Here is a 27,715-nt window from a genome sequence, read left to right as displayed (position 1 = left end):
GCTTCTGTGATACGGATTAGGTTCAATTAAGCTCAAAATTTAGATGGACATCACATGAGAGATTGTGATGCCTCCTATCTATTCTCAAAGCGTATTTGGCTTTCCCCAAGTCACCCCGAGTTGACCTTGACCCGTAGTGTCTGATTAAACAGTAAGTACATATTGATCTTTAGAGTCTTCTTCCCGTTCTCTTTCTTGCCTCTTGGTTGATATTTGAAATAACATAAGCTTCAAAAAGGCTTAACAACATTTTTTTTAAATAAAGATATTAATACAGCTTCAAATAGTAGACGACTGTAAGTCCCGAATCTGGATCACTGCAGGTACTTGACACACCATCTTCTCGGGAATCAGAACACTCACGGGCTCGTGTATGACAGGGTAATCACTTTTCTGCCTATCATTCGGAAAGATGTATATGGAGACATGCACAACTCAGAATGATTCTCCACATTAAATCGAGGAGATTTAGTTTGTATCACTTCTACTTTTACGCACCATATAAAGCTACCATAACTTACAATGGCTATTCTAGAGTCTTTTAGGCCTAATAACTTCACCAGTTAAGCACACAAAATTAGTTTTTCTATCACTTTTCATGGTTGGATCAATTTTCTTTTAAACATTGTATTGAAACTTCTTACGAAGTTATAGACTTGAAAAATTATATCATCTCCCCTTAAAAATGTTAATTCTATCGCCCCGATCAAGTCAAAGTCTTCAGGTAAACGACTATCCTGAAGATCCAATGGATCAGCTGGACCGACCACATACGAGTATGTGTCCTTCTAACTAAGTATGAACGACTATTTTTCAGCGAAAGAATAAAAACCCATCATAAACCGCCCCGGTCACTTTCAGTCATCTGGTTAATGGCAATCCTCATAATCTACTAGTAGAAGTAAGGACCAAACATATCCGAGGATGTGTCCTTCAAACTGAAGCAACCGACATAATTCTAAGCGGTAGTGATTTTTTTTTAAATAAAAACGAAAAACAAGGTTACTCGGGATTGATCATCCCATTTAGCTCAACCAGATTTTGAAAACGGGATCGATCAAACGCTTTAGTAAAAAGGTCGGCGAAATTATCCAACGAATCAACCTTTTCTAGCACAATTAATTTCTTCTCAGCACAATCCCGTATAAAATGATGACGAATGTCAATATGTTTAGTTTTGCTGTGTTTGACAGGATTGTTAGTTACTGAGATTGCAGCAGTGTTATCAATGCAAATAGGAGTTTGAGTGAAATTCAGACCGTAATCGCGCAATTGCTGTTGTATCCAAAGAACCTGGGAGCAGCAGTTCGATGCTGCCATGTACTCTGCTTCACAGGTGGAAATGGCTATTGAGGTCTGCTTTTTGCACTGTCACGACACCAATCTTCCTCCCAGAAACTGACATCCACCGGTGGTTGACTTCCTGTTCTGATTGCAACCACCATAGTCAGAATCTGTGTAAGCTACCAAATCCAGTTCTCCCCCTTTCGTGTACCACAATCCCAACTTAGGCTTGCCTTTGAGATAACGCAATATTCGCTTCACTCCCTTCATGTGAGATTCCTTCGGGCTTGCCTGAAACCGAGCACAAAGACAAACTGCAAACATAATATCAGGTCTAGATGCAGTTAAATACATTAAAGAACCTATGATTGCTCGATATTGGGTGGGATCCACGTCTTCATCACTGTCAGAATCAGCACCCAGTTTGTGGTTGATGCAAACTTGAGTATCAAATGGAGTGCTATTGTCCATCTTGAAGCGTTAGAGCACATCATGGACATATTTTGTTTGATGAATAAACATCCCATCTTTCTTCTGATCTACCTGCAATCCCAAAAAGAAAGTTAATTCGCCCATGGCGCTCATTTCAATCCTCTTTTTCATGACTGCTTCAAATTCCTGACATATGGCGACTCTTGCTGCAGCAAAAACGATGTCGTCCACATAGACTTGAACGAGTAGAAGATCACCCTCTTTTCTCTTGACAAACAGCGTGCTATCGATCTTTCCTCTTTCGAACCCATTCTCAAGCAAGTAATCAGACAGAGTTGCGTACCAGGCACGAGGAGCCTGATGTAGCCCATATAGAGCTTTACTCAGTTTGTACACATGATCAGGAAAATCTGGATCAGGGAAACCCGGAGGCTGTTCAACGTACACCACCTCATCGACTTTATCATTAAGAAAGGCACTTTTCACATCTAACTGGAACACCTTCATCTCTTTGTGTGAAGCATGTGCCAGGAATAGTCGAATTGCCTCCAATCTTGTCACTGGTGCAAACACTTCGTTGTAGTTGATTCCTTCTTACTGATTAAACCCTTTTACTACCAGCCTTGCCTTGTTCCTTATGATTATCCCTTTCTCATCTCTCTTACATTTAAAAACCCACGTTGTACCAATAGCATTTACATTCTTTGGTTTTTCAACTAATTTCCGTACTTCCATCTTTTCGAACTGTGCTAACTCTTCTTGCATGGCTTCGACCCACGAACTATCCTTTAGAGCCATTTGATAATTCTTCGGTTCAACCTGGCTGATGAAGCAGGTGTTCAAGCATTCATTTATGATACCCGTGTCTTTAATGCTTGCGTAAACACATGTGTGTTCATCCAAGCTTCTTCTTGTTTAAACACCGTCAGACAGATTACCTATCACATTCCCCAAAGGGTGATTTTTGTGAATTGCAGTAGTCTGAATTGGACCGACTTCCAGATTGTTTTCTAAATTCGAAGAGAGTTCATCAGTGGGTGACTGATGTTGAGAGTGAAATGGGTTGTAGAATTATTCTTCAGTAGAGGCAGCAAGAGTATCAACGGCACTTGACGAGGAAGGTTGACTTTCGTCGTATTGCGGACGTTGCACAATATTCTCCTCCTCGTCATACAAAATCTGTGAAGCAATTTTGTAACACCCCGTAACCGCAGCGGAAATGTAAACGGGATGCAACAGACACCTCTGATATCAACCACATTGTTTATAAAGAAAACTGAATACAATAATATACTTCAAATTACATTATCTCATAATTCATTACCGTCTAGGTGATACACACATCATACAATACGATACATAATTCTATGTAATATAATGTATCCTAACATCCCACACGCAAATCTTACACACATCAAGCACTTAGCACGTAAGCAATCACTTCATCTTAATTGTACCTGAAAAGCATGTGAGAAAACAGGTCAACTACGAATAGTTGGTGAGTTTCACAATTTGAGTAAACCATGATAAATCCATATCATAATATAATATTATCGATGTAATTATGCTGAGCCCACAAGTGAAACCTCTGACTATCCACACACAACCCCGTGGCATACTCCGCCCACGGACCTGCCCCAAACCGCTATGCCTAACATTACATAGCAAAATATATAGAACAACAAAATAGACATGTGCAACTGGCTGGGAAACATCAGCAAATCCATGCTGGACCAGTTGGGTTTGTCAGACCAATAGTACTATCCACACTCTACCGGCTTTCAGTTAATCACTCGTGTTCCGGGGCCTTAGAATGTTAGCAACTCAGACAATTACCATCGTAGTACATTTCCGTACGATTCCCGTACAATAAAATATATATAAAAACACGCAAATCCATGCGTTCAGTATGTACTTAAACTTTTCAGTAGTAACATGCTTCCGCCCCGGGAAAATATTTAAAAAAACAATTCAGAAAAAGGGGCTCGTGAAACTCACCTTAGCACATGCAAGCAGGTAACAACAATCATTATCAGTTAACACGTCCGATCTGTAATATGATCCCTACGATCGTTATTATACAATTATTGTTTATATAATCTTTAACCGTGTTAACCGGTACATCTGGGGACACTGTTAACCCAGTACTTTACCCATTCCGGGGGCATTGTTAACCCAGAATTGTACCCGTTCCAGGGGCAATGTTAACCCAGAACACTTTTCCAGACTCAGATTGTGATTTCGTTTAGAGTTCATTAGTCAAAATTAATATTAGTTTGTTTTTCCCCGTTTTGCGTGCCTAGCACGGATATCCGATTTTACGTTTCAAAATGAGTTTGGTCACACACGACCCGAAAATAGTTGTTGACTGATAATCTAATTAAAGTTGTGAAATTAAAACTCGGTTTAGACTCCCCGATTGGCCGCGGGACCCGTTTCCGTCTTTAGTGCACCGGAAACTGTTTTATCGGATAAAATTACCCAAATCATCCGAATTATTTTCGAATAATTTATTTTTACTTGTTTAACTCAGTTATATGAAAATAGTTCATTTTTTGGGTTTTTATACACTGGTCAGCTCGTTTAGGCGAACTTTACCGGTTTACGCGTTTTAAACTTTAAAAGTTTGATAATTAGCACAAATAATTATCCGTTTAATCTCGGATCTTGAAATTTTGCACAAATCACTTTTTGACAGTGGGGAATTTTATAAAAATATTTCCAGAATTAATTTTTATATTTAAAATTTATTTATCTATTTTTAAACACCATTTAAACACTAAATATGTCGTAAATACCAAACGGCCTTAGAAAAATCCCAAAATTTGTCCTGGATGACCCCTGCCATCCACATAGTCCCCTGTAATTTTTCCAGAACCAAAATCTCTTTTTACATGCAATTTTCACTAAAACCGAGCTAGAAAACCCTAGTACTCGTTTAACCGAAAAGCCTACTTAGACTTCTCCAACTGACCTAAAATTTTGTGTGTGACTTATACATGTTATAAAAAGCTTATCTGGAATTTTCCAGAATTTTTCATGATATTTAACTATTTTTCACCATTTTTAGCCAAAACCGAGCATTAAATTCACCAAATATTCATCCTTTGTCCAAAAATTACCAAAATTTCATAGAACTCATATTTTCATGAATTTAACACCTCTGTAAAATTTCATGACCGAACTCTAAACCATCTACAATCTGTCCAAAAATCCATAACCGAACATAAACCGAATATACATTTTGTTTTCCGCCACTACAAGCTACAAACTCGTCTTTCCGCCTTATTTACCACTAAATACAGAACCTACAACCAACATACCACAATACCAAGCAAGTTACACTCACAATCAAGCCTCTTACACTATAGTTTCGGTTATTGTTTCAAAACTAAAGTTTAAACCGTAAAAATTCGTTTTTTGGTTCGTTTAACTCCTTTCTTGGACCAAGATCCCTTGTATAACCCGTATACATCACTTGATCATGCAAGAATCGGTTTTCATCTTTGAAAACTCATTTTCTTGCAAATAAACTCAAGAAACGAAGATGAACACGTACATAACTCGATTTTTACCTCGGTTTTCTTGCTAAAAATCTCGGGTTTTCGATCATGAAGTTGAGAGAGAAGGAAGATCTTGAAGATTTGTTGTTAAAAAAATAACAAGGCAATGGGGTAAACCCCTTAATGCCGATCGGAAATCCAAGGGGGGTGGGGTGGGACCCATCTCTCCATTCTTAGCCACATGTTTGGATTCTCGAAATCCGGATAATGTTTTGGATAATCTGGTTCATTTCGTTTTTCGGTTAAATGTTTAGTTCGGCTTAAAACGAGGGTAAAACGGTCTTTTTCGGCTTAAAAATGAAATTTATATAAAACCACTTTAAAAACTTTAAAAAACTTAAACAATGACATTTATTAACTTAAAACATCATATTATTAATAATTGCGCATCTTTTTCGGCTTGATCGATCGTCTCTTGCTTGGTTTGGTATTAAAGGTTTCGTTTAATGTACCGACGTACCATTAAATCGAAAATTCTTTTTCTGTGCTTTAATTCACTTATCCCGAAGCTTTAATACTTCGTAAAATCACTAAATATTAAAGATATCGTCTATAATTGAACCCTAGATTCGTTCGGGTTTCAATAACTATCGATCGATTAATCGCATATTCAATACGATGAATTATATATTCACGTACAATCAATACAGTGAACCATGTATTCTCATATAATTACTATGGTAATTCATGTACCCGACATTAAATATAACGTAACTATTGTCTACCGGTTAGGGTATGCCTGGTTTCGTCGGAATCGTTACATTCTCCCCCCGTTAAGAAATTTCGTCCTCTAAATTTTTCACGCCCACTATCCCCTTCCGAGAGAAAGGTGGGGGTTTTTCCTTCTGAATTCACCCTCGCGTTACCAAGTATAATCTGGTCCTCGCTGTGAATTCCACTTAATCTTAATCAATAAAACTTGGTGTGTCCAAACTGTTTAGTTTTCCCGTCTACTATCTCTACGGAATTATTTATGATATCAAGCATGTTTTCTATGGGTAACTCCATTACTAGTACTTTCGTTGCCTCATCGCTTAGGTACTTTTCAATCCGAATACATGGAAAAACATCATGTATAGTACTTAGCCCCTGGAGTACTTTAATCGATAAACTAAATGACCAATCATGGAGATAGTCTCATGAGGTCCAATATATTAAGGAGCTATTTTCGGTTTTGCCAAACCTCATATCACCTCTCTAAGGTGATGCCTTAAAAATGCCTTGTCACCTCTTTCCGGTGACAATGGTTTCCTTTGAATGTTGGCATAAATCCTTTGCCAATCTCGCGCTGCTTTCAACTTATCTTAAATATTATAAATCCGATTGGTTATTTCTCGAATCAATTCAAATCTTATGGCTTGAGTGACGCCCATTTTCAATTTAACAAATTGGTGATAATTACTTCACCCATAGAAAGCTTCAAGCTCTCGATGCTTCCTTCCCTGCCTTCCAATAATGGAAGTAGGATGATTATTTCGATCTGAGATAATTGAAAATGGTACTCCACGACGAGATGCCATTCCACCATCAAGAATTTGGGCGAGAATTCGTTGTGGTAATCATCATGGATTGGGATGAAATGCGAGGATTGGTTAATCGATCCGCGATTACCCAATTTACATCATGCCTTTGATATATCTTGGGAATTTGCTTCCCGAAATCCATTGTAATTTATTCCCACTATCATTGGCGAATTTTCTGTCGTTGTGGCGTTCCCTAGGGTTTTCGGTGTGCAGCCTTATCTCTTGCATAACTTAAATATTCACCAACATACGTAACCATAACTTTCTCCAAACTCGGCCATTAATAAAATCCTTTCAGATATTCGTATCATCAATAGGCTAATCCGATCCCGGATGTATGGAATATTCCGATCTATGCGTTTCGTCCATGATTAATTCACTAAGGTCATGGAGGGTCGGGATCCAAACCCGATTTTTGAGATAGAGAATTTCATCCATGTGCTGTTCGAAATTCTTCTCATTGCCGTAAAGTCCCTCCTTTCCAATTGTTCCTCTTTCAACGCCTCACGTTGAGTGACTCGAATCAGGTCCGAAAGGTTCGACTGGACTATCATCCCCAGCGCTCGCACTCGCAATGGCTTAACCCGATCTTTCCTACTCAAGGCATCGGCTACGACGTTAGCCTTGCCTGGGTGATAACGGATATCACAGTCATAATCGTTTAACAACTCGACCCATCTTCGTTGCCTAATATTCAGTTCTTTCTGATTAAATATGTACTGCAAACTTTTATGATCGGTGAAGATGGTGCACTTCATACCGTAGAGATAATGTCTCCAGATTTTAAGTGCGAAGATAACCGCTCCCCGTTCTAAGTCATGAGTAGTGTAATTTTTCTCGTGTACTTTTAACTGTTGGGAAGCATAGGCTATAACCTTATTATTCTGCATCAACACGCATCCTAACCCTCTACGCGATGCGTCACAATACGCGACAAAACCATCGTCTCCATCGGGGAGACTTAAAATCGGCGCTTGGCACAATTTTTTTTTGCTTTAACGTTTGAAACTCCGTTTCCTGCTCTTCTCCCCATTCATACTTTCGATCCTTTTGAGTCAGGAGAGTTAAAGGTTGGGCGATGCTGGAAAATTTCTCTATAAATCGACGATAATATCCAGCTAAGCCTAAGAATTGGCGGATTTCCTTTGGCGATTTAGGCGCTTGCCAATTCTTAATTGCTTCAACCTTACTCGGATCAACGTGTATTCCTTGATGGTTTACAACGTGACCGAGGAATTGCACTTCTTGTAACCAGAAGTTACACTTGGAGAATTTTGCATACAACTTCTCTTGATTCAGAAGCTCTAAAATTATTCTTAAGTGTTGCTCGTGCTCTTCTTTACTTTTCGAGTAGATCAAAATATCGTCAATAAACACGATGACGAATTTGTCGAGGTAGGGTTTACAGACTCGATTCATGAGGTCCATGAAGTCCGGCGCATTTGTTAGCCCGAACGGCATAAATAAGAATTCATAATGGCCGTAACGAGTCCGAAACGCCGTTGTTGCAACGTCCTCCTCTTGGATTTTTCATTTGGTGATAACCATATCTAAGATCAATTTTCTGAAAAATAAATCGCCCCTTGCAGTTGGTTAAACAGATCATTTACTTCGAAGAAGTGAATACCTATTCTTGATCGTCACTTTATTCAATTCTCCCTAATCAATACATATCCTAACACTTCCGTCCTTCATTTCCCAAATAACACTGGTGCACCCCATGGTGACTAACTAGGTCGTATAAAACCTTATCCAATAATTCTTGCATTTTAGTTGGTGCAAGTCGGTAAGATGCTTTAGCCACAGGGCCAGCTTGAGGTACTAAATCGATTCTGAATTCGACCTGTCGGGTTGGCGGTAATCCAGGAAGTTCTTCTGGGAAAACTTCTGGATATTTACGTATCACCGAAACATCTTCTATATGTTTTCTTTTAAATACTTTTTTCTGTATCTAACCGCTTCATCGTCCGAAAGAGAGCTTCTAATCATCTTCTTTTCATATTTGATTTCAGCTTCATGTTGAGTTAGCCAATCCATGTTAACTATTACGTCAAAACTTCTTAACTTTACTGGTCGTAGGTCAATAAGGAACGTTAATCGTTCAGAATAATAGGACAATTCCGAACAACTTAGTTAACCATTAGGGATTTACCGTTAGCGATTCTACAGTATAGGGTTCTATAGTTTCACTAATCGGTATCTTTCCAAATGGTAGGAGGTTAACAGGAACTAACTTCTATCGGCAACCGCAAAAATATCACTGAAGCCTATTGATTTAAAACTACAACATACTTAATACCACCTTTGGATCATGACGTGCTTTATTCGAATTACTCACAAAAGCTCGGCTCCTTGCTTGATCAGAGGTTGATGCTTGTCATGAGGTTCGTCTTCCAACGACACCTTGGTTCAACTTTGGGCAATTTCTCTTTGAAACGTTCTGTACTGCCACATTCATAGCAAGTACAACTGTTTGGCATAATTTGATTTCTTTGGATGGATTGTTATTGAAGCTGTTGGGTTCGGAGTGGTTGTACACGAATGGGTTGGGGTTGCCGGTTCACATGGCTTCAATTGGTTCTACAATTGGGGCATTACATCCATCTGTACCACACCTGTGGCCTACTATCCCAAGACATTCTCCTTCCTGCCGATAACCATATTTTCCACATTTAGGGAAGGACCCTTCATGCGGTTCATGTTTTCACACCAGAACTAGTCTTAGTATAATTCTGGGTTTTAGGACATACCTACTTATTCGAAAACCTATCTTGCACTATACCTTTATCATTTCTCTTCTTTAACACTCGACGTCTCATCTAACGTCCTTCCAGTCCGCTTCCCATAGAGTCAAATACATCAATGCTGGCTTATGACACAACCCTTCCAAAGGTTGTATATTTTACAGGATTGACTATACTCCTTATCGATGGAGTTAGTCCCCAATATAGCGCTCACTTCGCTTAGTTTCAGGAGTAATTAGCCATGTTGCAAGACATGACAATTCCTTCAAACGATTAGCGTGTTCTAAGTGATCAGCACACAACATTTCTATCTTCCATAGCTCAGTTTCCAATCTCTGAACTTAATTACTTGAATAAAAGTGTTCTAGCATAAGAATTTTAAATTCCGACCATATCATCTGAGTAAAAATTTTCTAACTATAATTTTGTACCATCGTGTTCCATCACGATACAACATAATCTACCAACATATCTGTAGCATATTTCACTACACAATGTTCTAGACTCTTACCAATATCCTTAACCATTTCGATCTTTTCTATCCACTCGCTAATCTATTCCTCCCTTTACCATCAGTAAACTATTAATAATTTCCTTAACACAACCAACAAACTCCTTCATACCGGATCTAATTCATTACGACTACTATTCATGTTTAGTTTATAACTAATACTTGTAGTCATAATAGTATTGGGTGGGACATTATCACTCTTAGTAATACCACTAAGAATTGAAATATTCATATTCATGTGATTGCTCGATCTATAATTCTGCGATCACATTTGCATCAACACTAGCAGTGATCTGTGATACGACATTCGATATCATCATCTGCTATCTTTGAGCAATCGACTGAATCATATCAATCTCCATCCTCGGAGTTACTCTTTTTATGTCATTCTGCCGTACCCATCCCGTACGCAGTAATCAATATTAATCTCACCGTATAACTCGTTACCAGCTCAATCATAACAACAGGTACACATACACACCAAATATTATCATACATATTACACATACCAGTATCTAGTATATATGTTCCACAAATATAATAATATATGGACTTAACCTAACGTCGGTTAACGTTTAAATATGTTTCATAACCCTTGTCACCAACTGACATATAGATCTTTCTCAACAAAGATTAATATTTAATATGCTTGATTTCAATATCCTTCTGCATGTCAGCATAACCGATACATGATTACCGTGAGCACCAAGCGATTACGTGCCACGAAGTTATAATATCCGTGTCTATTTGTATATCCGGCATACACGGTATACCACCTACGAGCGAACAACCAACTATGCTATAATGATTCCAACACCTCTTTGTGTATGGGTAATCATTCTATTCGAGTATACGTGGGTATAGGCATCTAACGGATGTAAGGATAACATAGGGAGTTGCAAGGTTCGAGTTAATCGCGCAACCCATGTTGCCTTCAAATATTATCAATTACTATTATGGGAAACTCTATCACTTTCTCAGTCAATGTCCTCAGGCGTTCTAGGTTCGCTAAAATCGGTGATTCTCGATCTGGAGGTGGTATGACTCATATGTTTGAGAGTGAGAAATACATATATATATTTCTATATATTATTTTTATCTGCTCATTTATTATCAAATTTATTATCATTATAATAGGTCCGAATAAGAATGGATTCAGGTATAGGTCCGTCCGTACGTGAGGGTCGGCGGTTCGGGTGAACATAGGGGGTTATTAAAATATACGGTACCGGTATTGGTAGGGTAAGGGATTTATTAATTTTGGTTGGGAGTGACGGTTACTAGATATTTCTGGTTAATGTCAAACGGGAGATCTAACTTGGTACTATCATAACTATGGCCCGATAAGTCAGACTTATCATCAACCGATGCTCTAGAAATTTCAGCATCCTGGGTACTTTTTATTATTTCATCCCCCGGTTCCTTATCCGGGTCCTATTTCTTAATACATATATCCACAAGATATGTACATATATATATACAAATTAGTACGCATAAATAATATTATATACTTTACACATATGTTGCCATTTTTACCTATTAATGTACCCCGTGACTTCCCCCGAATTCCCTCGTGCGGACAAGTCTGTTATTATGTTCCGGACCATAATAACTCACTTGTCCGTCCAAGTTCATCCAGATCTCGTCACTATAAATTATTAGTTGATATTCAGATCCTATAATACTTGAGCTACTGGTTATATTTTAGGTATCTTTTAAAGACATCCTAATTCTTTATAACCAACGGCTCTGATACCAACTTCTGTAACACCCCGTAACCGCAGCGGAAATGTAAACGGGATGCAACAGACACCTCTGATATCAACCACATTGTTTATAAAGAAAACTGAATACATTAATATACTTCAAATTACATTATCTCATAATTCATTACCGTCTAGGTGATACACACATCATACAATACGATACATAATTCTATGTAATATAATGTATCCTAACATCCCACACGCAAATCTTACACACATCAAGCACTTAGCACGTAAGCAATCACTTCATCTTAATTGTACCTGAAAAGCATGTGAGAAAAACGGGTCAACTACGAATAGTTGGTGAGTTTCACAATTTGGGTAAACCATGATAAATCCATATCATAATATAATATTATCGATGTAATTATGTTGAGCCCACAAGTGAAACCTCTGACTATCCACACACAACCCCATGGCATACTCCGCCCACGGACCTGCCCCAAACCGCTATGCCTAACATTACATAGCAAAATATATAGAACAACAAAATAGACATGTGCAACTGGCTGGGAAACATCAGCAAATCCATGCCGCACCAGTTGGGTTTGTCAGACCAATAGTACTATCCACACTCTACCGGCTTTCAGTTAATCACTCGTGTTCCGGGGCCTTAGAATGTTAGCAACTCAGACAATTACCATCTTAGTACATTTCCGTACGATTCCCGTATAATAAAATATATATAAAAACACGCAAATCCATGCGTTCAGTATGTACTTAAACATTTCAGTAGTAACATGCTTCCGTCCCGGGAAAATATTTAAAAAAAACAATTCAGAAAAAGGGGCTCGTGAAACTCACCTTAGCACATGCAAGCAGGTAACAACAATCATTATCAGTTAATACGTCCGATCTGTAATATGATCCCTACGATCGTTATTATACAATTATTGTTTATATAATCTATAACCGTGTTAACCGGTACATCTGGGGACACTGTTAACCCAGTACTTTACCCATTCCGGGGGCATTGTTAACCCAGAATTGTACCCGTTCCGGGGGCAATGTTAACCCAGAACACTTCTCCGGACTCAGATTGTGATTTCGTTTAGAGTTCATTAGTCAAAATAAATATTAGTTTGTTTTTCCCCGTTTTGCGTGCCTAGCACGGATATGCGATTTTACGTTTCAAAATGAGTTTGGTCACACACGACCTGAAAATAGTTGTTGACTGATAATCTAATTAAAGTTGTGAAATTAGAACTCGGTTTAGACGCCCCGATTGGCCGCGGGACCCGTTTCCGTCTTTAGTGCACCGGAAACTGTTTTATCGGATAAAATTACCCAAATCATCCGAATTATTTTCGGATAATTTATTTTTACTTGGTTAACTCAGTTATATGAAAATAGTTCATTTTTTGGGTTTTTATACACCGGTCAGCTCGTTTAGGCGAACTTTACCGGTTTACGCGTTTTAAACTTTAAAAGTTTGATAATTAGCACAAATAATTATCCGTTTAATCTCGGATCTTGAAATTTTGCACAAATCACTTTTTGACAGTGGGGAATTTTATAAAAATATTTCCAGAATTAATTTTTATATTTAAAATTTATTTATCTATTTTTAAACACCATTTAAACACTAAATATGTCGTAAATACCAAACGGCCTTAGAAAAATCCCAAACTTTTCCTGGATGACCCCTACCGTCCACATAGTCCCCTGTAATTTTTCCAGAACGAAAATCTCTTTTTACATGCCATATTTACTAAAACCGAGCTAGAAAACCCTAGAACTCGTTTAACCGAAAAGCCTACTTAGACTTCTCCAACTGATCTAAAATTTTTTGTGTGACTTATACATGTTATAAAAAGCTTATCTGGATTTTTCCAGAATTTTTCATGATAGGTAAATATTTTTCACCATTTTTAGCCAAAACCAAGCATTAAATTCACCAAATATTCATCCTTTGTCCAAATATTACCAAAATTTCACAGAACTCATATTTTCATGTATTTAACACCTCTGTAAAATTTCATGACCTAACTGTAAACCATCCACAATCTGTCCAAAAATCTATAACCGAACATAAACCGAATATACCTTTTGTTTTCCGCCACTACAAGCTACAAACTCGTCTTTCCGCCTTATTTACCACTAAATACAGAACCTAAAACCAACATACCACAATACCAAGCAAGTTACACTCACAATCAAGCCTCTTACACTATAGTTTCGGTTATTGTTTCAAAACTAAAGTTTAAACCGTAAAAATTCGTTTTTTGGTTCGTTTAACTCCTTTCTTGGACCAAGATCCCTTGTATAACCCGTATACATCACTTGATCATGCAAGAATCGGTTTTCATCTTTGAAACCTCATTTTCTTGCAAATAAACTCAAGAAACGAAGATGAACACGTACATAACTCGATTTTTTCCTCGGTTTTCTAGCTAAAAATCTCGGGTTTTCGATCATGAAGTTGAGAGAGAAGAAAGATCTTGAAGATTTGTTGTTAAAAAAATAACAAGGCAATGGGGTAAACCCCTTAATGCCGATCGGAAATCCAAGGGGGGTGGGGTGGGACCCACCTCTCCATTCTTAGCCACATGTTTGGATTCTCGAAATCCGGATAATGTTTTGGATAATCTGGTTCATTTCGTTTTTCGGTTAAATGTTTAGTTCGGCTTAAAACGAGGCTAAAACGGTCGTTTTCGGCTTAAAAATGAAATTTATATAAAACCACTTTAAAAACTTTAAAAACTTAAACCATGACATTTATTAACTTAAAACATCATATTATTAATAATTGCGCATCTTTTTCGGCTTGATCGATCGTCTCTTGCTTGGTTTGGTATTAAAGGTTTCGTTTAATGTACCGACGTACCATTAAATCGAAAATTCTTTTTCTGTGCTTTAATTCACTTATCCCGAAGCTTTAATACTTCGTAAAATCACTAAATATTAAAGATATCGTCTATAATTGAACCCTCGATTCGTTCGGGTTTCAATAACTATCGATCGATTAATCGCATATTCAATACGATGAATTATATATTCACGTACAATCAATACAGTGAACCATGTATTCTCATATAATTACTATGGTAATTCATGTACCCGACATTAAATATAACGTAACTATTGTCCACCGGTTAGGGTATGCCTGGTTTCGTCGGAATCGTTACAAATTTTCTCATCAACTTCTGCAAAACCCAAGTAAGGCATATTAAAATATTTGAATAGTTTATCATAGTCGAAAGCTTCATCAGGTCCCGTGCTAGGCTTTGGTGATTTGTAACTCGTATTGTCAGTGTTACATACCACCTCAACCCTGCTGTTCGATAAATTAAAGACTCTTCTGTTGGGTGTTCCAACAACATATCCGACTAAAATACCTTCGTCGGCTTTTTCACCAAATTTTGAGTTTATCTTTAATATTGTACATGGGGACCCGAAAGGTTCAAGACCCTTCAGGTTTGGCTTTCTACCATGCATGAGTTCATAACAAGTTTTATTTAAACTTTTAACAGTTAAAACACGATTAAGGATATAACAGGCTGTGGCAACAGCTTCAACCCAGAACACCACGGGAAGTTTAGCATCTGCCAGCATGGTTCTGGCTCCTTCAATTAGCGTTCTATTCTTCCTCTCAGCTACCCCATTTTGTTTCGGAGTATACGGGGCGCTGTATTGATGGTCTATCCCTTTCTGTAAGCAGAACATCTCCATCTGGTAGTTCTTGAACTCTGCACCATTATCACTCCTGATGTACTTAACCTTTTGCCCAACAATATTTTCAACCTTGGTAATCAAGTTAATTACCAACTGAACTGTCTCATCTTTTTCCTTCAGAAAGTATACCCAAGACTATCGAGAGTAGTCATCGGTTACAACCAAGCAGTATGACGTTCCACCTAGACTCTTTACATTCACGGGACCAAAGAGATCCATGTGAAGTAGCTCTAGGATACTGACAATTGAGTTAACCTTCTTGGAGTGATGAGGTTTTATGTGTTGTTTTCCCTTCTTGCACGACAAGCATTGATCTTCAAAGTTAAAATTCTTTAAGGGAACACCAAGCACCAGCCCATTCTTGACAATGTAATTCATCTTGCGAAGATGTATATGTCCCATTCTTCGATGCCATAACTCTGACTCAGACTCAGTTGCCTTTGACAGAAGACATGATTCTCCTGTTGTCATCTCAGTTGCCCTCATATCCATTACATACGTATTCTTTTCTCTTGGAGCTCTCATTACCACCCATGCCTCTGGTATCTTGAAACTAGGATAAAGGACGAATGCCTCGTTTTTAGTAAAATGCACCGTGTATTCTTGGTCACAAATCTGAGATACACTCAGCAAGTTATGCTTCAATTCTTCTACAAAATTCACCTTCTCTAACTTCATTTTTCCATTCGTCACAGTTCCAATACCACTGATTCTACCTCGACTCTCTCCAGCGAAACTAACCCTACCTCCTTGAACAGGTTTCCAATAACATAACAATTTCTTGTTACCAGTCATGTGCCGGGAACAGCCACTATCCACAACCCACAGATTGTTTACAGCCCTGTTCGACTGTTCCTGTACAATTAGAGAAAAATATTAAATCTGGGGACCCAAGACCTACTGGTCTTGGGTCGATTAAATCTGTTGACCGACATCCAGCACTTTGGTTGCCCAAAGTCAGTTTGAGAATGATTTCTGTAAGTTCTGAAAGGAAACCTTCTCGAGGATTTACTATGAGGCCATCCAAACCTTAGTGAATTAACAGAGTTATAATTGTTGATTTGGTTGTTAACTGGGAAAAACTGAGATCGATTTCTTTGAAATCTTGGATTAGACCAATGTCTGAAATTTGGTGTGTTCACATTCTTACCATTATTATAATCAATATTCATTTTATTCTCAGTTTTCGGATGCCTCATACCTCTAACTTTTCTCTGGTTTAGAGGACAATCAGCAATAAGGTGTCCTACTTGATTACATCTTAAACAACTTCTGTGATCAACTCTCGTCTTAACAATTGCTGTAGAGGTCGAGGTTGCATTACTACCCGTTCGTCTTACATATGGTGGGACGAAAGGGTTTAGGGAAGAATTCTTTTCATCAGGCTTATATTCCTCCCCACGTTTTAGTAACACTACCTCTTCTTTTATCTCACCCGATTCAGATGACTTGTTCGAATTTGATGAGACAGGGCTAGGAACAGAAATCTCAACATTGGAAATTGGCTTACTCGTTTCGCTCTTATTAACTTCAGGTTCTTTAGTCGAAATTTTGACTGGAACTGTCTGACTAATCTCAACATCAGCAGATTTCTGATTACTAGGATTATAGGTATAGTTATTGTTATACGGTGGTGGAACTTCAGAAAATCCAATTCTCCCTTTGTTAACTGGGGAACGTTGAACACTTATGATGTGATCAAGCATTGTTGAAGAGTTTCTAAATTTGTTCAATTTTTCTGTTTAGTTCCACCACTTTAACCTGGTAATCAGCTATCTGTTTATCTCTTTCAGCAATCAGTTTGGTTTTTTTTTCTAACACTTCATAACTAAGATCAATTACTTGTATTTTATCAGCTAGACTTGCTTTAAGACTTCTGATATCCTTTTCACTAGCTTTTATTTTTACCGAGTAACTGTTTTCTCTAGTTTTAGTGTAGTGATGATCTTCTTTTAACGTTTTAAATTGTGCATCCAAACTAATAAACTGATCAGTTACTGTTTTCAATTGTTCAGACAGATTTTCACATTGTATACAATGAGGTTCAGAACTTACCTCAGAGAGCTGATCGTTCACTTCTGCCATATATGCTTGATTTTCTCCCGTCTCACGCTCACTTCCTCCAGTTTCGATGTTTACCAAATTAGCCTGCTTGAACACTTCCTCAACTTGTATATTCCAGTTGTATCCACCATTCTGTCTAGATACCATAGCTCTATTCTCACTACCACCCCCATTCTGTTGTGCAGGCCTGTTATGACTTCGTTCGACTCTCTCATTTGTACATTCCTTAGCAAAGTGACCATTCTGTTGACAGTTGTAACATCGAACCTTTGATTTATCAAACCCTGGTCTTTCTCCAACGAACTTTCTACCCGTTTTCTTCATGAATCTCTTTACCCTTGTTACTATCATAGCCATCTGCCACTGCAGATCCATCTCCTCCAAATCATCAGCATCGATCTGATCATAGTCTTCATCCAAAGTTGCAGGGTCGACTATTTTACCTTTGATGTAGTTCTCATAAGATGCAATGAAGGATGCATAAAGAGCAAACTGTTGTTCAGCTGATTTAGCACTCATGGGCATCTGTGATTAGTTGTAGCTCGGAACATTTGACGAGAAATTTCCAGTTGTGGCTTGAGGTTTTGAAGGATTACTACCTCCAGCTACGAAACATACGTCGCCATCCATATTGAGAATCACATGACCATCACGAGTTGAGTTTGAATTTGATTCTCCCTTTGAGTAGTAGGCAGAGGATTCTGACTTTGAACTTGAACTTGAAGTGACTTTCGCACCATACATTCCCGGATCCTGAACCTGATCAGTTGGTGTCTCCTTCCGAACCTTGCTAAGTTCAAAATTTCGTAACTTATTGAACTGCTGTTTCCAAATCAATATTGGCAAAGTCTTTATCCTCTCTCATCAAAACCGTGTACATTTCCCATTTCGGTGGAAGAGCATCAAGGAGTTTCTCTACTATCTCTTCTTCCTTTTATTCAATGGAGTAATTACTAAGTTCGGTCATCAAGTGATAATATCTGGTGATGATATCATCAAGTGATTCATTTTTCAAATACTTAAATACAGAGAATTGGGTTTTTAGTAGCTTTGTCTTGGAGGCACGTATCCCCACATTATCTTTATATCTATTTTCTAGTGCTTCCCATAGCTCTCTAGCAGTTTTGTACTTCTTGAAGGTATGAAGAATCTCTTGTGGAAGAGCCATGGTTATTGCTGCATGAGCTTTACTCTCTGCCTCATACATTTTCTTTTCCTCCTCTTCCATCTTACTGTACTTCTTAATTTGATCACGACCTTCAAACAAGAATGTTGGTGGAATGTATCCATCTTGAATGCAAACCCAAATCTTAGCGTCTTGATACTTCACGTACTGTTCAAACCGATCTTTCCATGCAACGAAATTGGTACCCTTAAGCATTTTTGGAGCTTTAGTTGATGAACCGGCTTCAACCTCCATTTTTACCAGTTCTGTAATGTTTATCGAAGTCACAGTTGAAAGAAACACGACTCGAAATAACAAGAAAGTATTTAATATTTAAACAGTGACCAGACAGCGAAGTTGTGACAACTTTGCTTGTGCTCAACTTCGCTTATATTCAACTTCGCTTGACAACTTCACTACGCTTAAACCTCCTAACTTCGCTGCTTACAACTTCGCCTGCTCTTAACTTCGCCTTCTCTATAACTTCTCTTAAACCCTACAAACAGTGACGGAAACTTCGCCTGATGAACACAAGGTTTTTGCAGGTTTTAATTTGGCGTATTGCGAGATATGCGAGGGCGTAATGGGTTATATTTGATGGTGGGAGATGGGTAGGACACAAAAACTAGGTATTTCAACGTAAACTCGTTCCGCGAATAGTCAAACGGAATGATCTTAACACCCGCCTGATAATCCCGAACCACACAATCACGAGCAAATGCTCTGATACCAATTGTAGGTTCCCAGCCGGATCTACACAGGAGTATCTCGTAACACGAGGGTGCGGAATCCCCACGTAATACGATATGAGTGTAAGATATATAATACGTTGAGACGATACACAAACACACGTTACAATACTAATAAACACGTTGTATTGCAACACTTCAACACGTGATCTCAAATCACAAACACGTTCTCTCCTAAAAACGTTTTTTCTAAACAAGCCGAAGTTAGGCATATATAGGCCTCGACAACTTCGCCTAACAGACTAGGCGAAGTTGTCTTAACTTCGCTTGTCCACATGTTCGCTTACATCAGGCGAACTTGTGCGACACCATATCAAAATAACCAATCTAACACGATTACAGACACATAGAAACCCTAGATACTGAACTACTGACATTATGCACCAACAAACTCATTTTGTTGTCTACCAGCCATTTTGTTTCTGTTATGGTAGTCATACAACTCCAATTTTGCAATCTTTTCAAGCTGTTCCCTTTTATAATCTGCAAAGTCATCTTTGAAAATAATCTCTCTTAATTTTTTGCTTTGCATTATCACCTTCAAAGTATGAGAGACAAAGTCATAGTAGAGTGTCATTGGTAAGTCCACATCAGTTTGTGGCCTTTCCTCCCTTTGATTTCCAGCTCTACTTGGCTCTCTTCTGGTTGTTGATCTTTGTTCTCTTGAAGCTGAGGTCCTTATTGGAATACACTTCATTGGTTTAGTGGCTCTCATTACTCCAAACTTCTTCTTGTACACCTCAACTACCAACTCAGCAGGCATAGTCATTAAGTCAACCAGATTCTCTCCTCCATCCCTGAATAATCTTACAATTATATCCATAATTCTTTCATTTCTGAGTTGACCAGCTGGTACAAATCATCCGGCTACAAAACTTCTGGGATTCACATCTTCTTTTAGAAGCTTTTCCTATTCATTCTTTTGTTCATAAAATACCTTTTTCAATTGTGCTTGACCCAGCATATTAAACATATTTTCAGTCATTCCTTTACGCTTCATCACCTCTTTCAACACCTTGATCATCTCCTCATCTTCCCATGGCTCTTTATGTTCAATTGGCTCAGGTTTTACTTCCATAGGAATAGGAGTATCTTGGGCTTTAGCTCTTTCCAACTCCTCATTTTCATTTTCAGCCTTCTTCTTTTCTCTTAAAGTTATAATCACTCTCCTCTTTGCAGAAGGTTCAGATTGATCTTTCTTTGATAGTTTGTTGAAGTGAGACTCAACTGTTTCCTTTGTAAGACTGTCCACAAGCTCAGGAGCCATTCCTCTTCTAATTAGGTATCCACACTTTCCTCCATACCTCTTATTAAGTTCTTCCATATTTTCAGATAGTCTCCTTTCTTTTTCAAATCTCTCATTTTCTTCTCTTTCAATAGTTTCCCTGGTTGTATTGTAATTTCCCTCCAAATCATGGAAACTTAACCGGCTCAACTCCATCTCATTCAGACCATGCCTTCTTAAATATTCTCTATACTTCAATGAGTCAACATTTTTCTTTTCAATCCTTTTCGTTATTACATAATCTTCCTTATCAACTAATCTTTGCAACTCCTCATCAGATAAAGGAGCCAATCTTTCAAATCCATATCCAAATATGATCAATTTTATCACTAAAGGATTTTTATTTTTTTTGCCTCATCCAGACTTTGTTGAATATTTGTTCTTTTTTCATCAGTCATATCAACTTGAGGGGACACAATATCAACTTTTTCAGCTTTATTGCCTTGATCATCATCATTGTTGTCATCATTGTCATCATCATCATCATCATCAGCAGCACCTTCATCAGCTTCTGTATCATCATCATCTTAAGTTGAATCATCAAGTGCTTCTATAATCGGTTCGTCTGGATCAGGAACATCAGATGGTCTGATAACTCTCAAAGAAATAGGGTTTTAAGGAGTTGAGCTGCTAGCATCATCACTATTGAATTCAGATACCTCCTCTTCCTTGAATATTTCTTTTCAAACCTGTTTACATTGGATGTAAACTCCTCATGTATCATGGAAGCCTTTTTCAACAATGATTCCACTGTATCCTCAGTCTCCCCCTTCTTGACAAATTCTTCCTTTTCAGCTTCCTTTTCAGGTTCAGTTTGCGGTTGACTGAATACACTTAGGACCATTGCTAATGAGTTATCAACCTCTTCAGCTCGTTTCATTTTTATCAAGGTTTCAATGACCTCCTGATCCTCTTCCTCTTCTTGATTCAATGTTTTGGAAATGTTGGCTTGTTCAATTAAATCTTTTTGTTCAGCCAATTCTTCTACAGTTAGGGTTTAGGCAATGAATTCCCTATCCCTTGTTTCATTAATCACATGTTCAAACCTTTTGGCTGCTTTAGCATTCTCATCCTCTTCATCATCCTCATCATTTATCTTCTTAGTAACAACAAGTTCTTCTTCATCATCAGCTATTTCTTTCCCCTTCTCCAATATCCTTTTCTTTTCTTTTTCTGTAACAGGGGCAAAGTTATCAATATCATCTGACAAATCCTCCATCTCCTTGTCATGCTCAACATTATTGGAACCTTCTACATAATCTTGGGACTTATATTTTAGACCGATGCATCGAATTAATTTGTGGGTGAAAAATATATTATTTGGTCTCAACCAAGGGTGGATGGCTTGAAGACCAAGTCATGCTAGACTAGTATAAATAGATGTTTTTATTCATTTGTCTAGTATGAGTGACTGTATTGTGTATGTGTGAGATTTAGGGGTTTTATCCCTTTGAGAGAGTCTTCGCCTCCAGGATGAGCTCTCCTGGTGGCGGCTGATATTTCTTAATCGATTGTATGTATGAATGTATGTATGAGTGGCTCATCTTAATGAGAATCATTCGGCTAATATTATCATACTACCGGTTTCTATCTTTTGTGTTTTGATTACAATTGTTCATCCTACTTTATTGTTGATTGTTAATCAAATCAGGCTCTCTCCCAATACACCTCATCCATCCAGACATCATTCAAGAGTGAATACGTGTTATGATCCTAACCCTAGTTCCGAGCTCCACACCGTTGTTTAATACCGACTATTTTCACGCTTCCGCACCGGGGCTCGGACCTGTCAATTGATATCAGAGCCTGGGTTACCGAATCGTTCAAACTAACCGCTGAACTGATTCATTTCGCACTTGAATCCACCATGGACGTTAAATGATGAAATTCGTTGAAATTATTTTTGGGGGTTTTGAAATTATGATTCGGAGAAAAGTATATAGATTGATGTTTGGGTTGATGACTCGTTTGGAGATCCAACATCAATTTCATGTTTATTAGGTCAGAACGGTCCAGATCTGATGTAACAGTGTTATTTGGCTCTTTTTGGGGCAACACTGTTCGTCTGATTATTTCTAGATCTGAAAAGGTTGATTATGATATGAAGATAGGCTTTTTTGATTTCGAGACGGCGTGGATGTTGCTATAATGATTATTTTCAGATTTACTTGTTTCCAGATCTGAAAAATTAAGGTTTATGTGTGCTCGTTGTTGTTTATGATATGTATGCTGCTCGAACTGTACATGATTGGTGGACAAAAATTGCCGATGGTACAAACTGGTGTGAAGAATGTACAAGTCAGGAATGAACAAGTATTAGAGGCAATATCATTATAGTTTGTTGCAGCAAATGTAAAGTGAACATTCAAGCAGGTTCTGCAAGGAAAATCAGTGATTGATAATGCATAAATGAAGTTTTGGTGTCTCGAGCAAACTATGATTATATAAGACTGAACTCAAGTATGGAAAATGACTAAGTGTTGCTTCGAGCACAGGAGGTGTTTTGCCCAAGCACATCTTTGTTTGGCTCAAGCACAGGTTATTTCGAGCACATCTTATATCGAGCACATCAAATTCGAGCACACTTTGTGAAACCCAGAGTATGTCCTTTGTCTTCTCAAGAAAACTATCTTCTTTAAGTCTCGAGCACACTTTTTTATTTATTCGAGCAGACTCTATTTCGAGCATACTTTGTTTTGTCTTGAACAATTATGCTTGTGAAGAGAAAACTCAAGTTTGTGTCGAGCACACCCTTGCTCCCAAGCACACTTTTGATCCCGAGCATGTTTGGTGGAAAATGAAAAAGCACTAAGTTATCCAAGCACACTTTTGTTTCCGAGCACTAAGTAATCCGAGCACACTTGTACTTCCGAGCACACTTTGTGCTAGTTGAAAATTGAAAAATCACAAGTGTTTTGATTTCCGGGTACACTTTGTGCTAGGAAAGTGCTTCCGGGTACACTTTGTGCTAGTGCTAAAATTGAAAAATCACAAGTGTTTTGCTTTCCGGGTACACTTTGTGCTAGGATAGTTACTCCGAGTACACTTTGTGCTAGGAAAGTTATTCCGAGTACACTTTGTGCTAGGAAAGTGATCCCAAGCACACTTTGTGCTAGGAAACAGAGTTTATGAAATATTTCAAAGTTTTGAAGAAACTTTTGAGATTTTTGGTACCGTTGACCGTTTTACGAAGCTGTTCTCTACGGAAGATATATACCAGGGGTATTTTAGTAATTTTTCTCCAATCATCAACAAGCTTATGGAATTCAAACCTCATCCAATTTCACAACTTCATCAAGAGCTTTACAAGAACAAGTGTTGACCAAGCTTAAGGATTTAATCACATTAAGTGTCAACCAACTTTTGAATATGTTTATCTGAGATTTTTACAATCTTAATGAGGATGATCAAGATTGTTTCACCCACACTTGATTTGAAGACACATTTATTAAAGACAATTGCAACGAAATTGGGGGAGTAAAAATCTTTGAATTTCATTGCAAATGGCATGCTTCAAATCAAGTAAAAGACTCGAGTTAAGGAAAAGTTTATCAAGATTAATAATCCAAGGTTTTTCAAAGATGTTTCATCGTTTGTCAGTTTTCAGATTTCCTAGTACGGATGAGAAGATAGAGTCATCTCAAGCAACAATGTTGAAAGGATGATCAGTAGAGTTCAACCTCCTATGAAATAGTCACTTGAACACTCAAGAATGGGTTATGGTTGAACTTGAATGCTATCTTAATTCAGGGAATGGTTGGAAGATAATTTATAGGGGAAGAAACAGATTTGATGAATGGAAGATTATTTGATGATTACAATGAGTTTATTTCTTTTTGTGATAACCTTGTTACTTGAAGTTGATCTTTTGAAGTTCAAAGCCTCGTTCATATGCCCATACAACTATATCCAAAAGTGGTATAAGAGTGATGATTCGAAATGAAAAATGGGAGAAGCTTAACGTGAGGGGGAGAATTTCAATGAAAGACAACGAGTTATGAGGTGATCATGGAAGAAATTCGATGGCATCGGTCTAAAGGGTAGATTGTTGGGACTTATATTTTAGACCGATGCATCGAATTAATTTGTGGGTGACAAATATATTATTTGTCTCAACCATGGGTGGATGGCTTGAAGACCAAGTCATGCTAGATTAGTATAAATAGATGTTTTTATTCATTTCTCTAGTATGAGTGACTGTATTGTGTATGAGTGAGATTTAGGGGTTTTATCCCTTTGAGAGAGTCTCCGCCTCCAGGATGAGCTCTCCTGGTGGCGGCTGATATTTCTTAATCGATTGTATGTATGAATGTATGTATGAGTGGTTCATTTTAATGAGAATCATTCGGCTAATATTTTCATACTACCTGTTTCTATCTTTTGTGTTTTGATTACAATTGTTCATTCTACTTTATTGTTGATTGTTAATCAAATCAGGCTCTCTCCCAATACACCTCATCCGTCCAGACATATTTCAAGAGTAAATACCTGTTATGATCCTAACCCTAGTTCCGAGCTCCACACTCTGTTTAATAACGATTATTCACGCTTCCGCACCGGGGCTCGGACCTGTCCCATAAGCTAGCTCCTCAGTTGCAGCACCCTCATTCATTAAAACATCAGTGGCATTAGCTTCATTTAGTACATTAGTGGCCACGTCATCAGTTGTTACCACATTATCAATGGTTTGATTCTTCCTTTCAGCATGAAACTCTTTTTCTTTCCTTAACAGATCATCGTCAAAGTCTCCATAAAGAGTATTCAAAATCTCATTATCAACATCATAAATCTGTTCATCATCACCATATATATCACCTTCATAATCCTCATCAAAGATCATTCTTTCACCACTATCATCATCAAATGCATTTAATATACTTTTCAAACCATCAACATTAACTACTTCCACCTCTGCATCCACCATTATTTCAACGACAACCTCATCAGTAACAGTGGCCTCTTTAATATTCTTCCCCTGTTTTGGGGCAGCTGAGGTCTTCTCAACCTCGGCCTCTAGGGTTTGAATTCTCAATTGAGCATGGACAAGCTGTTTTTTCAACTCCTCATTCTCTTTCAACACCTCTTCATTTTCTTTCTCAAGGTAGCATTTTCCATCAGAAGGTCCAAATTCCTCTCAAACAGGTAAGTACCAGAGGGAGGAGTTTGTGGTGGTGAAGTAGAGAAAGGTTCGGGTAAAGGTTGGATATGTTCATCGGTTAGTTTAAAGGTTTGGGAGTGTGGAAGGATTGGGTCAGTGGGAGCGCTTGGGTTCAAAAAAATGTTTTCACTTGTTGAGGGTAAAGGGTTGATGCTTGGTATTAAAAGTGTTCTGGAATGGGTTATTGTGAATGTAGGTTGGATGGGTTGTTCTAAGGGTTGGGAATGTGTTGGGGATGTAATTGGTGTGGATGGAAAGGTTTGTAAGTGTTCGGGAAGTATTTCTAGGATATATGGTTCATGTAGTGTATGGCTTAGGTCTTGGGTATGGGTTTGGGTTAAGGATTGGGATGTTGTTTGGTCAGTGGTTTGAGGTGGTGTTTGGTTTAAGGTTTCAGGTGGGCTTTGGGTGTGTGTGGGTGGTGTTTGGATCGGTGGGGATTGGGTAGTTTGGTCATGTGGTGGTTGTGAGAAAGGTGGTGTAGTTGGTGGGGTAGGGATAGGTGTTGATGATGGTGTTGCTAATGGTGTGGTTGGTGGTGTAGGTAAGGGTAAAGTTTGATCCTCCCCCTGAACTTGTGCAGTATCAACAAACTTTCCTCCAGCTCCCCCTTCATTTCCATCTCCTCTATCATCATCACTAGACTCATCATCCTCCTCTTCACCTTTTTCCTCCTCCTCTGATATCAACTTAGTTACATGCATAATTTCAGCCTCATGGTTAATCAACCATGGTAACACATCAAACTCAGCATTTGGATTGAATCTGCTTGTGCTAGCCAGATTAGCAATCCGTTTATAGACATTTAGATTCTGCAGGACATGTGTTGTACCCATTGTGGGTAAACCATGTAGCTCGTGATTAAATATTATTTGCAAAAATCTGGGATAGGCTAGGAATTTTTCTTTATTCGGCTTCCTTAATATGCTCACCATCCTTTCAAAGATCATCTTCGAAAAATTGAAAGGTAGATCATAAACCACTGCAACAGTTGCATTGGCCAAGTCCCAACTCATGAGAGTCCAAGATCCCTTTCTAGAAGCAAAACCCTGAATGATGTGGTGAATCAAGAACCTATACAGGTTTGGGAACATTCCCTTCTGGAACTGTCCTTCATGGACATTCCCTTGATAACCTTTTGTTTGAACAAATATCTTCAGCAGATGATGAGTTGTAAAGTGAATCGGATTGTGATCATCATCATTCAACTGAAGACATGTTCGGATAAGTCTCTCAGTTATCCGAATCTCTTGATTTGCCACTGTGGCCTCCAACCGCCTGCCATTGACGTCATCATTAAGTGTGGCTGAGCGCCAGAAATCTAACAGATGATTTCTATATAAGATAGGGCACTCTGTCAAGGCGAATCGAATATTTGATCTTTGAAGCCACCGTATCATGTATGCCACCTCTTGATTGTCCGGTGTAACTTGTAATAAAGCACACATGTTGTGCTTGTGTTTGAAAAGATATTTTGGTTCATCACCTACCATATCTGTACAAACAGAAACAAGAAACACATTCAAAACATAAATTAGTCATAAAGTTCAAATCTTTGAATAGGTATAAGTTATAATTTGAAGAAGATAAAAAGAAATTTCTTTAAGAACTTGAGCTTCAACAAATTTATAACCTACACAAGAAACAAAGAGTTAGTAAAAATGAATAATCATAGCCCATTATCACATAATCATTGTCGGAAAACACTTAATTGATGCTTACCGAGTCGGATTGTGTGGGCTGGTAAATTAGGGTTAGGATTATGAGATTATTGCAATAAGTTGGTTGGGTTTCCG

At 38.1% G+C, this 27,715-nt stretch overlaps 1 protein-coding gene across 4 annotated transcripts in view; it reads right to left on the bottom strand.

Annotated features, from left to right (window-relative positions):
- Positions 1-27,715, bottom strand: part of LOC143558373 (uncharacterized) — a 53,529-nt gene that overhangs the window by 15,913 nt on the left and 9,901 nt on the right. The gene's annotated exons all lie outside the window — the stretch shown is intronic.

This window comes from Bidens hawaiensis, unplaced genomic scaffold, assembly GCF_021521415.1.
Source record: "Bidens hawaiensis isolate Kalapana, Puna unplaced genomic scaffold, B.hawaiensis_p1.1 tig00019446_1, whole genome shotgun sequence".
In the NCBI taxonomy this organism is placed as follows: domain Eukaryota; kingdom Viridiplantae; phylum Streptophyta; class Magnoliopsida; order Asterales; family Asteraceae; genus Bidens; species Bidens hawaiensis.
The sequence above is the reverse complement of the archived record's forward strand: the minus strand, read 5'-3'. Positions and strand labels throughout refer to the sequence as shown.